Source organism: Ambystoma mexicanum, chromosome 11 (genome assembly GCF_040938575.1).
Source record: "Ambystoma mexicanum isolate Mex_15411 chromosome 11, UKY_AmexF1_1, whole genome shotgun sequence".
Classification (NCBI taxonomy): domain Eukaryota; kingdom Metazoa; phylum Chordata; class Amphibia; order Caudata; family Ambystomatidae; genus Ambystoma; species Ambystoma mexicanum.
This window is the reverse complement of record NC_090934.1, coordinates 104,826,895-104,840,254: the sequence shown is the minus strand read 5'-3', so window position 1 is coordinate 104,840,254 and position 13,360 is coordinate 104,826,895. Positions and strand designations below refer to the sequence as shown.

At 46.9% G+C, this 13,360-nt stretch overlaps 1 non-coding gene across 1 annotated transcript; it reads left to right on the top strand.

Annotated features, from left to right (window-relative positions):
- The first annotated feature begins 5,987 nt into the window (after positions 1-5,987).
- LOC138505302 (U1 spliceosomal RNA) lies at positions 5,988-6,149 on the top strand. Its single transcript, XR_011280116.1, has one exon. It is a non-coding gene; the product is annotated as a U1 spliceosomal RNA (small nuclear RNA).
- Positions 6,150-13,360: the final 7,211 nt, after the last annotated feature.

Sequence of the window (13,360 nt, the reverse complement as noted above, 5' to 3'; positions counted from 1 at the left end):
AGATCTTCAAATCAGCATACATCATGCCACTCCTGAAAAATACAAGTGGTGACGTGGATGACCTTTCCAACTACAGGCCGATCTCTAACATCCCCTACCCAGCGAAACTTCTAGAAACCTATGTATATAAACTAACCCAAGAACACGTAGAAAAACACAACCTGCTGGATCAAGCTCAAAACAGTTTGAGACCAGCGAGAGGAACAGAAACCGCACTACTATCCATCTGGGACAACCTCAAAACTAACACAGACTCTAACACTACATCAGCCCTTATTTTGCTCGACCTCTCTGCAGCCTTTGACACAGTTAGCCACGACACCCTGACCAAAAGACTAGAAGACATAGGCATAACAGCCACAGCACTACGCTGGACCAAATCATTCCTAGCAGACAGAACAGAAACCGTATGGATAAAACCTTTCAAATCCACTCCACGAGTTAATGACTGTGGAGTGCCACAAGGATCCTCACTATCTCCACTATATTTCAACATCTATCAGACTCCGGTCATCAGAATCTTCAAAAAATACAACATTACATGTTACAACTACGCAGATGACACTCAGATCATCTACAAAATCAAAGACACTGATACCGACCATTCATCCCTAACCGACTGTCTAAAAGAAGTCTTCAACTGGATGGATGCCAACAACCTGAAAATCAACCCAGGAAAGACAGAAATCATGATCGTATCCAAAGACCAAGAGAACAAAACCACCATATCATGGCCTACGGAAATGGGAAACGCACCACCACCATCGAAGGTAGTAAATAATCTGGGAGTCTTAATGGACAGCAGCCTAACCCTGGAACCACAAATAAATGCAACAGTGAAGAATTGCTTCTTCCTCCTCCACACGGCAAGAAGAATTCTACCTTTCCTCTCCTTCACGCACAAAACACTCACCATCATCGCACTAAACATGTCAAAAATTGACTATGCAAACAACCCTATTCGGAATACCAGAATACCTCCTGAAGAAACTGCAACAGATCCAAAATGCAGCAGCAAGACTACTCCTCAAACTATCCAGAAGAGACCACATCACTCCAGCCCTAAAAACACAACACTGGCTCCAAGTAAAACAATGCATCACCTTCAAAACAATGTGCATAACGCACAGGGCAATCAGCGGACAAGGAGCAGAATTCCTACAAAAGAAAATAAGTCTACATACCAATGAGACCCCTCCGATCAAACAATGAAATCACCATGGAACGCAAACCATACCTTAAGAAAAAACTTGGAGGCACTTCCTTCTACCACTTTGCCGCAAAAACTTTGAACAACATCCCAAAAGAAATAAGAAACACTAAAAATCACAGAAAATTCAGGAAATCACTAAAAACCTGGCTCTTCAACACCACAGACTAAATATGGAAACCAAAACCGGAAAAAGGATGACTAAACCGGAAAGGAGACGGACATCCCCGACCCGAGAGGATAACTCCCACAGCACCTGGACAGGTGACTCCGGATAGACTAAACACAGGTGGCACGCATGGAGATGGAGTCAACTACCCCAGACAATCCCACCAACACTTCGCCTGCCCCTAGTTACCGCCAGGGACCACAGTGGTGTGGAATTGTCGAGATATTGGCAATCACCACACTACCTGAGAGGTTGACATTGGAAGGCCACAGAGCAGGAAGAGAGGATAAGGGGAGCTATGAGAGAGCTTGTTAGAGGTGGGGGCCAGAGGAGTAAGGAACCTTCTATGCCAGCCGGACCCTGATCAGGACAGAGCCGCATCAAGGGAGACTATGCAAGCCGAGCGCCTCAATTCAGGATAGAGATGCAAATTAACCAACCCTACAAACAAAATTTCCCTTTCTGCATACACCTCTCAAACTCCAAACCAAACACAACCAAAACCTACAGCACAACAAGCCGCACAAACTTCACTACATTGCATCAACAAAACAAAAACACACCTAGTCTTGCACAACAGTACACGATGACTACCGGCCGCAAACACCCCAGGCCCAGCCAACGGACCCACTGGGCTGAGGCCGCCAACAGCACATCACTGCTCCCTTGCACTTTTCCTGCTTCCTCCCAATAACTCAACCTCCCCTCCTCTTTCAGAACCGCCAGAGCGCCAGGGGACCACTCCGGTGGTGACAGTGCGCGGTACAAATGTACTTTAACATTAACATTAACATGTTTACTACTCCGAAATTAGGTGGAAAGTGTAACCTAAACATATTTTGTGTGGGCGCCGAACACCAGTAAAACTCTCATCCCATACGTATGGGGAAAAAGGTACAACACAAGCAAAAATGGTACAAGTTAATAATGAAACAAGCTTAATGTACAGACAAAGGAAATGGTACTAATAAGACAGGTTTAATGCTTAGACACTCCAATTAATTAAGGAGGCAAGTAGGGTTTGCATTAGAACAAAATGTGACAAAGGCATCAAACGCAATTGCAGCAATTATTGGTATCATAGAGTTAAAGCTGGAGATACCGAAGCCAACAAGGATCTTTAGTTCATAAGAGTCATGCCCATGGTGATTGCTTCGGGTGGGTATTGCAGGCAAGCCGTAATTGGGTAAACAGGGCACCCAGCCAGTTTTCCATAGTGGGGTTGCCTGGACGCTGGCGTTACCTTAGTCTTTCAAAACTTTAAGTGAGTTAATTTCTTCTCTGTTGGCTTTGGTGGAAGGTTTTTGTAGAGCTTGAAGGAAGGCTCTTGGCGGGGGCAGGTGGAAGATGTGAACAATCTGAGGATATCGTCCCTTCTTCCCTAGGAGGAGACCTTTCTCATGGGCCCCGTGTGGTGCATCCACAGTACAATAGTCCCCCTGGAGGTGGTGCACCAAGGGAGGACCACATAAGGAAGGAATCCCAGTGTCGGATTGTGGACAACCATCAGAGAATGAAGTATGATCCTGCTTCATTACACACAACCCCTTCTTGAACCCTAAATCCTCCTTCCCCCCGCTAGATCGAGTTCACATATTTTCTTGCAAAGTCAGTCAAACCAACAAACACAACAAGAGTGAGAGACCAAAACATACAAAGTGTTGAAAGTGAGGCATGGCAACACAAGTATGACACTGACACAAGAAGTACAAGTTTCAAAATCTTTATTCAATTTTTGGGGTTTGGAATAACTCCTGCTTTGTGCTATAGCTATGATGGAAGTAGTCTCTAACATCAAATAATAAAGAAAACACAGTCTGTTTGCCAAATCAAAATAGCCTATACTAACACAACCTAATGCCTACCATTTCTCTCATACAGAAAGTGTGTAAAGGGGAATATGGATGCAAAGTAACATCAGTGTTATAACATAAAGTATCAAAATAGCTGAGTCAGCTCTCCTCCCCAGGTTGGACAGCACGGATATAATCGGGATGACACACTCTGGCTCAGGTTCTCAAAACAAGGCAGTTCAAAATGTGGATCGAGGGCCGCTTGGCCTTCCATGTTAAAGTTACATTTTCCAGCTCCCAAAAGTTCTTTCACAGTTCAACAAATGTTCACGCAGTTATGTCACAGCATATAGGTCTGCTTTTCAGCCAAAAAGAACCTGATTCAACGTAGATCTCCCTCAGCTGGGCTCAGACCTCATAATCAAAGCGCTTACAGAGGTTTCTTTCCCCAAGCTTTATCCACATTCATTAGGGGTTCCCTTCCCCTAACTTATCACACTCCTGGTCTCCCTCTGTCGGGCTCATACTGTTTCACTGATGTCGAAGACTTTCGAATATGCAAGGCTTTTACCGTAGACCTCAACAGGATCACTTCAACTTTCTCTTCAGCTCACACTCTTGTGTTATTTTCCCCAGTGTCTCTTGGTCTTGGTAGTTCAGTACCATAAGCACACATGTTCATTGACGTCTTTCTCTTAAAGTATTCACCTTTTACCTTCCCCTTTCACTGGGGTTAATAATCTTGACCATTGTGCATTTCAGAGTTTGTTCACTTTGCTGTTTTTATAGCAAGATATCACACATTCTGCAGAGACTTTCAAGTGGGCTATTTCCTGTCACTGGACCACTCTGCTACTCTGTATCACTTGCTTCACAGTTATCAGTAATTTAAAATTCACCAAAGATCTGCCTTCCTTTGTGTCTCATCGGCATGTGTGCAGCCTTCAATTGTGAGATATACTGTTGCAACTTCAATCTTTCATTAACACACACCAGCCTTTCATGTCACTCACCAACTCACCAGCTATGTGCATTCCTTTCTTGTCTTTACGTTTTTTAATTGAAAAGTCAAGGTTAATGCCAGAGGCTTGGCCTCACATCCCCAACTCTGTTGTTCAACAGGGAGTGCCACTGGCGTCCTTGAAACACAATGCAGTTTTCTTGTTTGGGATTTGGCCCTCTCTGTGTATCTTCCACGGTTCTACGGAGGCAACAACCTCCTCCAGGGATCTCCTGGGTGTTTACCCATTGCACTCGTCCCTCTGTCGGTCGCTCTGCTCCAGTAGGTTTGCCTTCACCCCAGAGGTTCTGCTCCTTCTTGTGTTCCACCTTGCTCAGAGTGTGTTCCTGGTTTCCGCCTTTTATCCAAGTGGGGAGAGCTAATGGGTATAAGATGTATGTGATTAAAGTCAACTGCCTGACTTTGCCTGACCCGATTAGAGGGACATGTCTGATGAGATATGTAAGGGATAGCCTCTTTACTCTCAGTCGTCCTCTTCCTCAACCCAGTGTTTACATAGAAAGGGGGGGGGTTGGAACGTTGGAACATCCTATAAAATAGGATGGGTTACGGGAAAGGGGAAATACCATGTCTCACCATCGGCTGCCTTACCACAGATCCCTCACCCAGGTGATCATTCAGCAATGATCCACCACCAGGGTCTGGATCTAAAGGCGATGGCCGTGCCCTTACACCTTAGAGAGACATCGTCTGGAACTAGCAGGTGAGACACTCTTTGGTTTCTCATAGGGTTTTAGACATAATGTGGATGCTGGCACTGTGAAGAAGAAGATCACTGGGAGACTGAAGATCCCACTGAAGAAGCAGAGTGAACAGTCTAGCGCAAGGTTGTCCAACGTACGGCCCGCGGGCCACAATGCGGCCCGCCAAGCCATTTTATGTGGCCCGCCAGGCCGTATGTTGGACAATGCTTGAGTAAAAAAAACAAATGTGCCTGTGCGCAAAACTACTCTGTGCTCTATTCGGGACACATAAAAGAACAAGACGGATGAGAATTCTGAGCGCACACTCACTCTACTACACTGCTATCAGCATCATCAGTCACAATATTTTTGGGGGGAGACTTGGAAACATTGGCACAAAAGGAGCCGCTCTGTGCTGGATCACCATCCTTTCACCAGTAAACCCGATTCAATCACCATGGCCCCCTTACAAATCCCAGCCATGCTGTGATTGACCTGTGGACACATAAATAATCGTATCAATAAACTTTCTCTGCCTTTTTTATGGCGAATGCCAATTTCGCCACATTCAGTAGGCCGTGCCAAGTGGATGGCACTGGAAGACTCAGTGACCTCTGGGCCCTGACAAGGGAATACTTGCCTTTGGCGCTGTGCAGGCTCGGCTGACACAACACGGCATGTGGTTGCGGCAAAGATGTCAAAGCTTCAGCATTGTCATTGAGCAGAACTCTGAGATTCAGGGGTGGTGGAGCGTCGAGGTCCAGGATGATTATGATGGTGTGAATGGGGCCAGCGCTGAGCAGCTACGCTCAGGAGGGCCATGGGCCCGTGTGGGGCTGACAGGCCAGTGGGCAGACTGCAACAGGCCTGCTCAAGCCATCCTGCTATTTATACAAATCTTGGGCCGAGCAGCACCTGATGGGAGAAAGGAACTGCGCTACAATCTGCTCTTCTGCTGGGCTCTGCCTGCTGGAGCGGGACAGGCAGCTCTGCAGACGCTCAGAGCTTCCGGTGATTGGGGGGTTGGGGCTGGGTCAGGGCCTGCCTTCTCACCCTCGCTTAGCGGGGCTTCCCAGAACTGACCCAACCCCTGCCCTCTTGCATGCAACTCATACTTAGCTGGCAGGGGAGAATGTGATCTCAAGGGCAGATCTCCCAGGGTGAGACTTACCCATTGCACATCGGATTTGCTGACCCCTGCTATGTTCCCAAATGCGGGATACACGACTGCATTATGTCTGGTAGTGGGGGACTGCGTTCGCGCTCTCCCCCCCGATTTATTGGTGAAGGAAAAGGTAAAGTGTGCACTAGGCCTGCTAGGTTGCATACTTTTAGATTGTGCTCACATTGCGTTTCTTCAGTTAGGTTCACCTTTGGGTGATCACTTTTCCACATTTTATCTGTTGAATTGAATTATGCTTCTTTCATCACCACAGAAGTAATGTGTATTACAGAGATAAGCTGCCATATGTATTGGGCACACTGCACATGCTCAGGCAGCATCAATAATGCTTTGTACAGGACAATGCTGGCCTAAATTGGGAACAGCCAGCATAGACATGTTGCTACAGAGGCATATTTTGGGTACAACCAGCATGTCAATGTGTTACATCAGTGACAGTGCTGTCTTACACTGTGGACACATAGATCATTAAAATGTGTTGTGTTGTAAAATGTTCTTTTCTGCTGTTGGTGACATGGCATTTTCATGTTCCCCTTTAGAACTGATTGTACACTTATGGCTTTTTGGTCACCATTTCTGCTGTAAAATGCACCATTTCAACCCCATATTTGAAAAATAATTCTTGGGGGGGTGGGGAGGGAACCCCCCAAACCCTCCAAACCCTCCCTAGAACCTTGTAGCTCCCTCGCTACGCTTGGTCGCCCCCACTATTTCAGAAAAATATTAACACATAGACACTGAAAGAAATCACATGCAACTAACCTTTGATCACTGCCCATGACACCAAAAGCTATCCTTGGGACTGCATGGCCACCACTGCCTGTGATGCTATTGTGTCAAAGGTCACACAATATCGCTTTTTAATATACTGCTTTGGGTGAGGTTGTTGACTTTTGGCTCGCCGGCCCACTGGGTGACAAAAAGTTAATGCTTCGGCCCCACATTCAAAAAGGTTGGACAAGCCTGGTCTAGCGTCTTTCCACAAGTGATTGGTCCAAAGAAGTAAAATGATCCCCTGGGGGAGTAACAAATCAGATCAGCTGGGTGCTGACAACAGAGAGCAGTCTAGCAAGGATGAACAGCAGGAGCTGTGCAGGAAGGCATTCAACACAAGCTGTCAGGGAAGCCGTAACGTGAGGAAAGGGAGATGTGAAAATATATCTTGCATAATACTGCCTGATAGTAAATATTGGACTAGGCACATTCCCATTGCACTGTAATATCGCAATGAATGAACTGGAAACATGCTGACTACGCCGCCATTTTGAGTTATCCTCCATTTTGATCGACTCCTGCTTTCTGTCCCATATGTAGAATTTGTGTTTTTGGCTTCAGCAGAACCAAAAGAACTTTGTGTTGTTTCATGATGTCAACATAGATAAGAATGTTGAAGCTGCTACGGTGGATTGTTTATCCTATACTGAAAAAACTTGAACCTAAAAAAAAGCTGTACTAATCAGTTTTTTAGATAACATCTATGCCAACAATGCCTTCCCTCTTCCAACAGCAAAGTAAAATAACAAATAGCTGAAAATGCTCTTTTGCAGAAATCCTTGTCTTCTCTCCTTGAAACTAACTGACTTTAACCTTAAGAACAAAAGGTAGACAAATATAAGTGAGTACAATGAGAAATGTTACATTTGTGTCTTGTATGTGGAAAACATCTGAAATGTTTGATGGAAAACAGCGAACTATGCAAAGATGTTTAAGCTTGAATTAGTTATGTAATTAGGTCATGAACCCTAGGTAATGTATTACATGATGAGCAGTTGAAAATGTGTCCAAGGCTGCGAAGAATGTGTATAAATATATGCATTTGTGGAATGATCATGACTCTCTCACCTCACGGTGTCTGCTTGCACACACTGCAGGGTGTGGAGAGCCAGACAACTGTTTGTTAATAAAAGTACAATTGTCACTTTGACCTTGTGACTGGCATAATTCTATTAATCTGGTAGTAAACCTTGATATTCTTCAATCTTTCAGAGAGAATCCTCCAGCCGTCCCAAAGACTGGCAAAGCACGGGAGAAGGAGAACGCGCAGCCGAGAGGCATTTGGTGCCTGCAGAGCTGCTGCGTACACCACTGGGGATCTGAATGCTGCCAGAGCCTTGCAGAGGGATGTAGCTGCCCGGGAGCAACAGAGACATGTAAGAAGCAAGAAAACAGGTACCATGGGGGTGTCCAGAAGGTGCAGCAGGCCTGGGGAAGCGATACCAAGCTGGAAGTAGGGTGTCTGGGACCCTGAGTGACTTGTATATTTGCAGGGGAATTAACAAATCATACACAGCAATGCAGTGCGAGTCTGGGACTGCACCTAAATAAGAGAACACGAGACAGAGTTGCATACTTGGCAGAAGAGTGTACCAAGGGTGGGCAATGCAGCAGTGCGAGTCTGAGACCAAACCCAATTATGAGAAAGAGAATCAGAGGGCCTGGGACCCTGACTGATGTGTATACTTGACAGGATACTTGACAAGAGAGTGAACCAAGCATATACAGCAAATAAGTGCATGGCTGGGATATGCACCCAAATAAGAGAAGCAGAAGCCATGGGTTTGGGATCCTGAATGAGTTGCCTACTTGGCAGGAGAGTGAACCAAGGGGAGGCAACACAGCTGTGTGAGTCTGGGACCTGCACCCAAATAAGAGGTTGAGACCAAGGGGTCTGGGACCCTGAATTCAAGTGAAGGGAAATTGGAAGAATTGTATGCTTGGGAGAAGAGTGAACCACACGGGTACACCACACAATTGAGCGTCTGGGGCCTGCCACCGTATGAGAGAAAGAGGGTCTGGGACCTTTTGAAAGAAAGCGAGACAGTTAATGAGAAAACACAGGCTTGATAGGAGAGTGAACCAAGCCGTGCAAAGTATTGTCAGTCTGGGACTTGCACCCACCTGAGAGGTTGGAAGCAAAAGGCTAAAGAACCCCAGAACTGACAAAAGGGAATCCTACGCTTGATAGCAAGCTGCACCAAGTGAACAGGATAAAGAAACATGAACAAAAGATGCATTACCTTGTGAAGTACTCATTTATATTGTATCTAAGAGAAAAGGGGCTCAGGAGCTCTAAGAGGAATGAGCATGGGACAAGAGGAAGTCTAGAGAAAAGGAGCATAACCCTAGCATTGAAATATGGTATTGGGGCAAAGGAGCACATCCCTAGCTTTGAAATCCTGCATTTCAGAACATTGTTTTGCATCCCATTTTACTGCCAACAAAACTGGGAACTTTTTTGTTGTTTGAAGCACACACATGACAGTTGCACAGTTATCTAGTATTAGTGTTTGGGAAAGAAGTAGGTTTCTGGGACCCGACTGTGACAGACTTCGCTATTTCAGGATTCCTGACAATGTCTCTATTTTCCTTTGAGATAGGGAAATGCCTCTTAGCTTTAGGAATAGAGAGGCATTTTTCCAAACCTCTTTTATTAATAAAGGTGTATACCCCAAAACATGCCACCATTGTAACCGAGCCTTATTTCTGCACCCTTACAAAGACTAAAGCTGGCAAGTGGTGCAGCGTTCTCTGCGGGATATGATACCATCTGTTGGAAGGCAGTCATCATTTAAAATAAATTGTGCAAATTCACTGTTAAATTGATGTAGTACACTTTCTGAAAATAATATACTAGGCAGCTGTCAAGGTGCTAGATGATCACATGTATTTGCACATTGGGTATTTTCACACTGCATACATGACAACATTACATGTTCCATTTGGGAGACCCGATGCCAGTCCTGTTTCGGACTATGTATTGTGAGAATTGTAGTCCCGGATTTCCCCATTATAATGTGAGGATTACAAATCCAGGAATACAAAGATAAAACCAGGACTGGAGTAGTGTATCCCAAATGGAATGGATAATGTTGGCCTAGGAGAATGTGCAAAATCTCACTCGACAGAAAGAAAATGCTGGCTTCCACATAAAGGTCTGTGTAAGAGACATCCACCTCACGGTTAAAGGACTGGGATGAGGAAGAGGGACTAGGAGGTGTAGAAAGAGAAGAGTTGTGTTGTTACCTTGGTACTTACTCCCCAACCCTCTTCACCCACAGAGACGTATGAAGAGTAGAATCATTTAAAACTACTAATAAAAATATTTTTTACAATCAATGTTTTTATTGCATTACCTCATTGTCCCAGTATCTATCTACTGCTCTATCCTCTTCTTAGGGTAGGCCTTCCTCCTTTGGATCTCGGCTCATCGGCTTATGAGAGACAACCCCATTGGGCTCCCATGAATAGACGCCACCATCATCCTCAGAGACCTCAGAAGTCCTGGCACAAGGCCAGAGTTGGGGGTCACCTGCAAGAGTTCTGGAAAGTGTGGCTTCAAAAATCCCAGCACCCATGGGGCAACTGGACTGTCCGGTGAGCTACCATATTGACTTCCAGTCCCTCCCAGTCCCCTCCGGAGTCGTTCAGACTCCTCTGACCCCGTGATCAGCCAAGTGGGCAGCCATGCACCAGACAGTGGAGGACTTCCTTCAGAAGATGGCCGTCAGGCCGGTCAGGCTGGTTCCGCCAATGCAACAACGGTTGGGAGTCTACTGGATTATCTTTCTGTTGACCAACCAAGGGATGAAGTTCAGGATGATCATCAGGCCCTGAACCACTTCATCGTTACCCACCAGTTCAAAATGGAAACCCTGCAGTAAGTGATTTCGCTGGTTTGGGAGGGGGATTTCCTGCCTTCTCTCTACTCAGCAGGATGCATATTTCCATGTCCCCATGTGGCGAGTTCACCAGCAATTCCTGAGGTACTTGGTGGCAGGAAGACACTACCAGTTTACAGCCCTCTGGTGCTGGTTCAAATCTTCCTCAATAGTTTTTACCAGTATCTGGTGGTGACTTGGCTTAACCTTCTGGGCATCCATACCTGGATGACTGGTTGATGACAGTCTCCTCCAGGGATCTGTTGTCCCATCAGAATCAGCTGACTTGCGCTTTCCTAGAAAGATGGGTCTTCTGGTGAATCGGCGCAAGTCCCACTTGGTTCCGTCTCAGGACCTTAAGTTCATCTGGGCTCGGATGTAGTCTCAGGGGGGTTTGGTACTTCTCAAGGGCATTCAACCGGCAGGTGACACTTTGGGCTTTGGTGTCCTTTGCTCATGGCTTGAAACAGTAGTTACTCAGGTCCCTGGGTCACGTGGTCGCTTCTGTGTTTCTGTTGCCATGGGCTTGCTGGCGCCCGTTGTTGCTCCACTTACATATGTTCTGGATAGAGGGCAGCTGGGACTTCACCTGATTCCGGCATCCCTGAAGCACGTCCTGCAGTGGTGTTTCCATCTGCCAAATTTGCTGAAGGGGTTTCCGCTCTCACAGACCTGGCCGACCACGTTTACCACTGATACCAGCATAAGGGGCTGGAGAGAAGGACGGGATTCCCAGTCTCGGCAAGAACTGTGGCCAGTCGGGGAGTCGTTGAAGTCTTTCATTTGGAGGGAGTTGGCGGCGGCCTACCCAGTCCGTAATGACTTTGCTCGGCCTTGATGGGGTAGGCGGTTTGCTGTGGATGGACAACACCACTGCTGTGTCCTACATCCACAGATGAGGGGAACTTTGATCCAGGGTTCTGGATCTGTTGGCAGCGAACCTGGGTTTTTGGGTAGAAAGGAACATGTTGTCACTCAGCGCAGTTCACATCAGGGGCCTGGACAACTGTGTTGCGAACGAGCTCAGCAGGGTCTACCCATCCACGGACTGGGTGCTGGGAAAGGGGGCATTTTTGTTTTTTGCCACAGGTTTGGGATTCTATGGCTGGATCTGCTTGCCTCCCCCATGATCAGAAAGGCTCCCGCGTTCTGTTCCCAGTTTCCTGTGCAGGGGCGTGGGCTTTGGATGCCATGGCTCTCCTCTAGCCTTCTGGTCTCCTGTATTCCTTCTTCCCTCTTTCTCCCCAGAGTTTTAGTGAAAATCAGGGAGTCTGCAGGGATGCTCCATCTGGTCGCTCCTTATTGGCCTTGTAGCAGTTGGTTCACTCTTCTCCTGGAACTGGCGGCTTCCACAGTGTTTCTTCTTGTTGTGCGTCCGGTCCTTGTACCGCAGGCCCTGGGCTTTGTTCAGTCATGGGGTCTGGATGTTGAAAGGGAAAGGCTTTAAGGACAAGGGCTCTCCCATAAGTTGGTGGAATCTATCCAATGGGACAAGCGTCCGTCCACTCTGAAATCCTATTCCAGCCACTGGGGGATGTTTCAACGCTGGTGTTTACAACATGGTTTTATTGCTGCCAGTTGTCTGTTCCAGGGGGGTTCAACAATTCTTGCAGGACGGATTCGACATAGGGGTTAATGGTTTCCACTCTCAGGACTCAGTGGGTGGCTGTTGGGCTTTCCGTGGTCCTTCTGGTTTCCCTCCGCCTGACTCCTCCATAGTGGCTCAGTTGTTGAGGAGGTTTTACCCTAGCTCGCCCTATTCTGATCTCGAGGTTGTCCCTGTGAAATCTTCTCCTTTTCATGAAACTCTGCTATCTGTGCGTTTCGAACCGCTGAGTGATGTTTCACTTAAGAAGCTGTCCATTAAGACTGCCTTCCTTGCGGTGATTACTTTGGCGAGGAGGTTGGGGGAGATATGTGCTCTTACCGGCAGGCCCCCGTATTTGGTGGTTCAGGACCATGCTTTGTTTCTTGGTGTGATCCATCCTTTCTTCTCAAAGTTATCTGCAAGTTCCATTTGTCTCAGGAGGTGGTTCTTCTGGGCTTTTTCCCTGACCCCGTCTCTCCGGAAGAGATTGGCTGGAGTCATCTTGACTACTGGGTGTGCTCTCCTTCTTTGGAGCTTTCTCGTTCCTTCAGGAAAGTTGACAATCTCTTCGTCACCTTTGGGGATCTCGGAGCTTCGGATTCCCACTATGAGTAGGTGGGTGTGGGACGCCATCTCCTTGGCCTATTAGTCCTCTGGGGTTTCTTCTCCCCTGGGGCTGCAGGGTTGGTGCATGTGGTCCATGGTGGCATCCTGGACGGAGGCGCATGTGGTGTCCCTTATTGATATTTGCTGGACCATCAGTTGAGCCGACCTGTCCATCACCACCGCCTGAATCTGCACAGGGTGGGTGCGTGTGCCTTTGGCACTAGGGTTATGGGGGTGATCCTCTGTATTGGCATGTTGTGGTTTAAAATAAAGTGCTGCATGGTGGTGCATTTCCTTGTTGTGTGTTTCTTGCTCCCATTCAGCATATCCAGTTGATATGCCTCATCTTCTATACTGGGTCGAGGAAGAGGGATGTGGACATAATGCAGCGATTACTTACCAGTAATCTTCATTGCTCGTAGTGTCATACTTCCTCATCCAAGTACCTT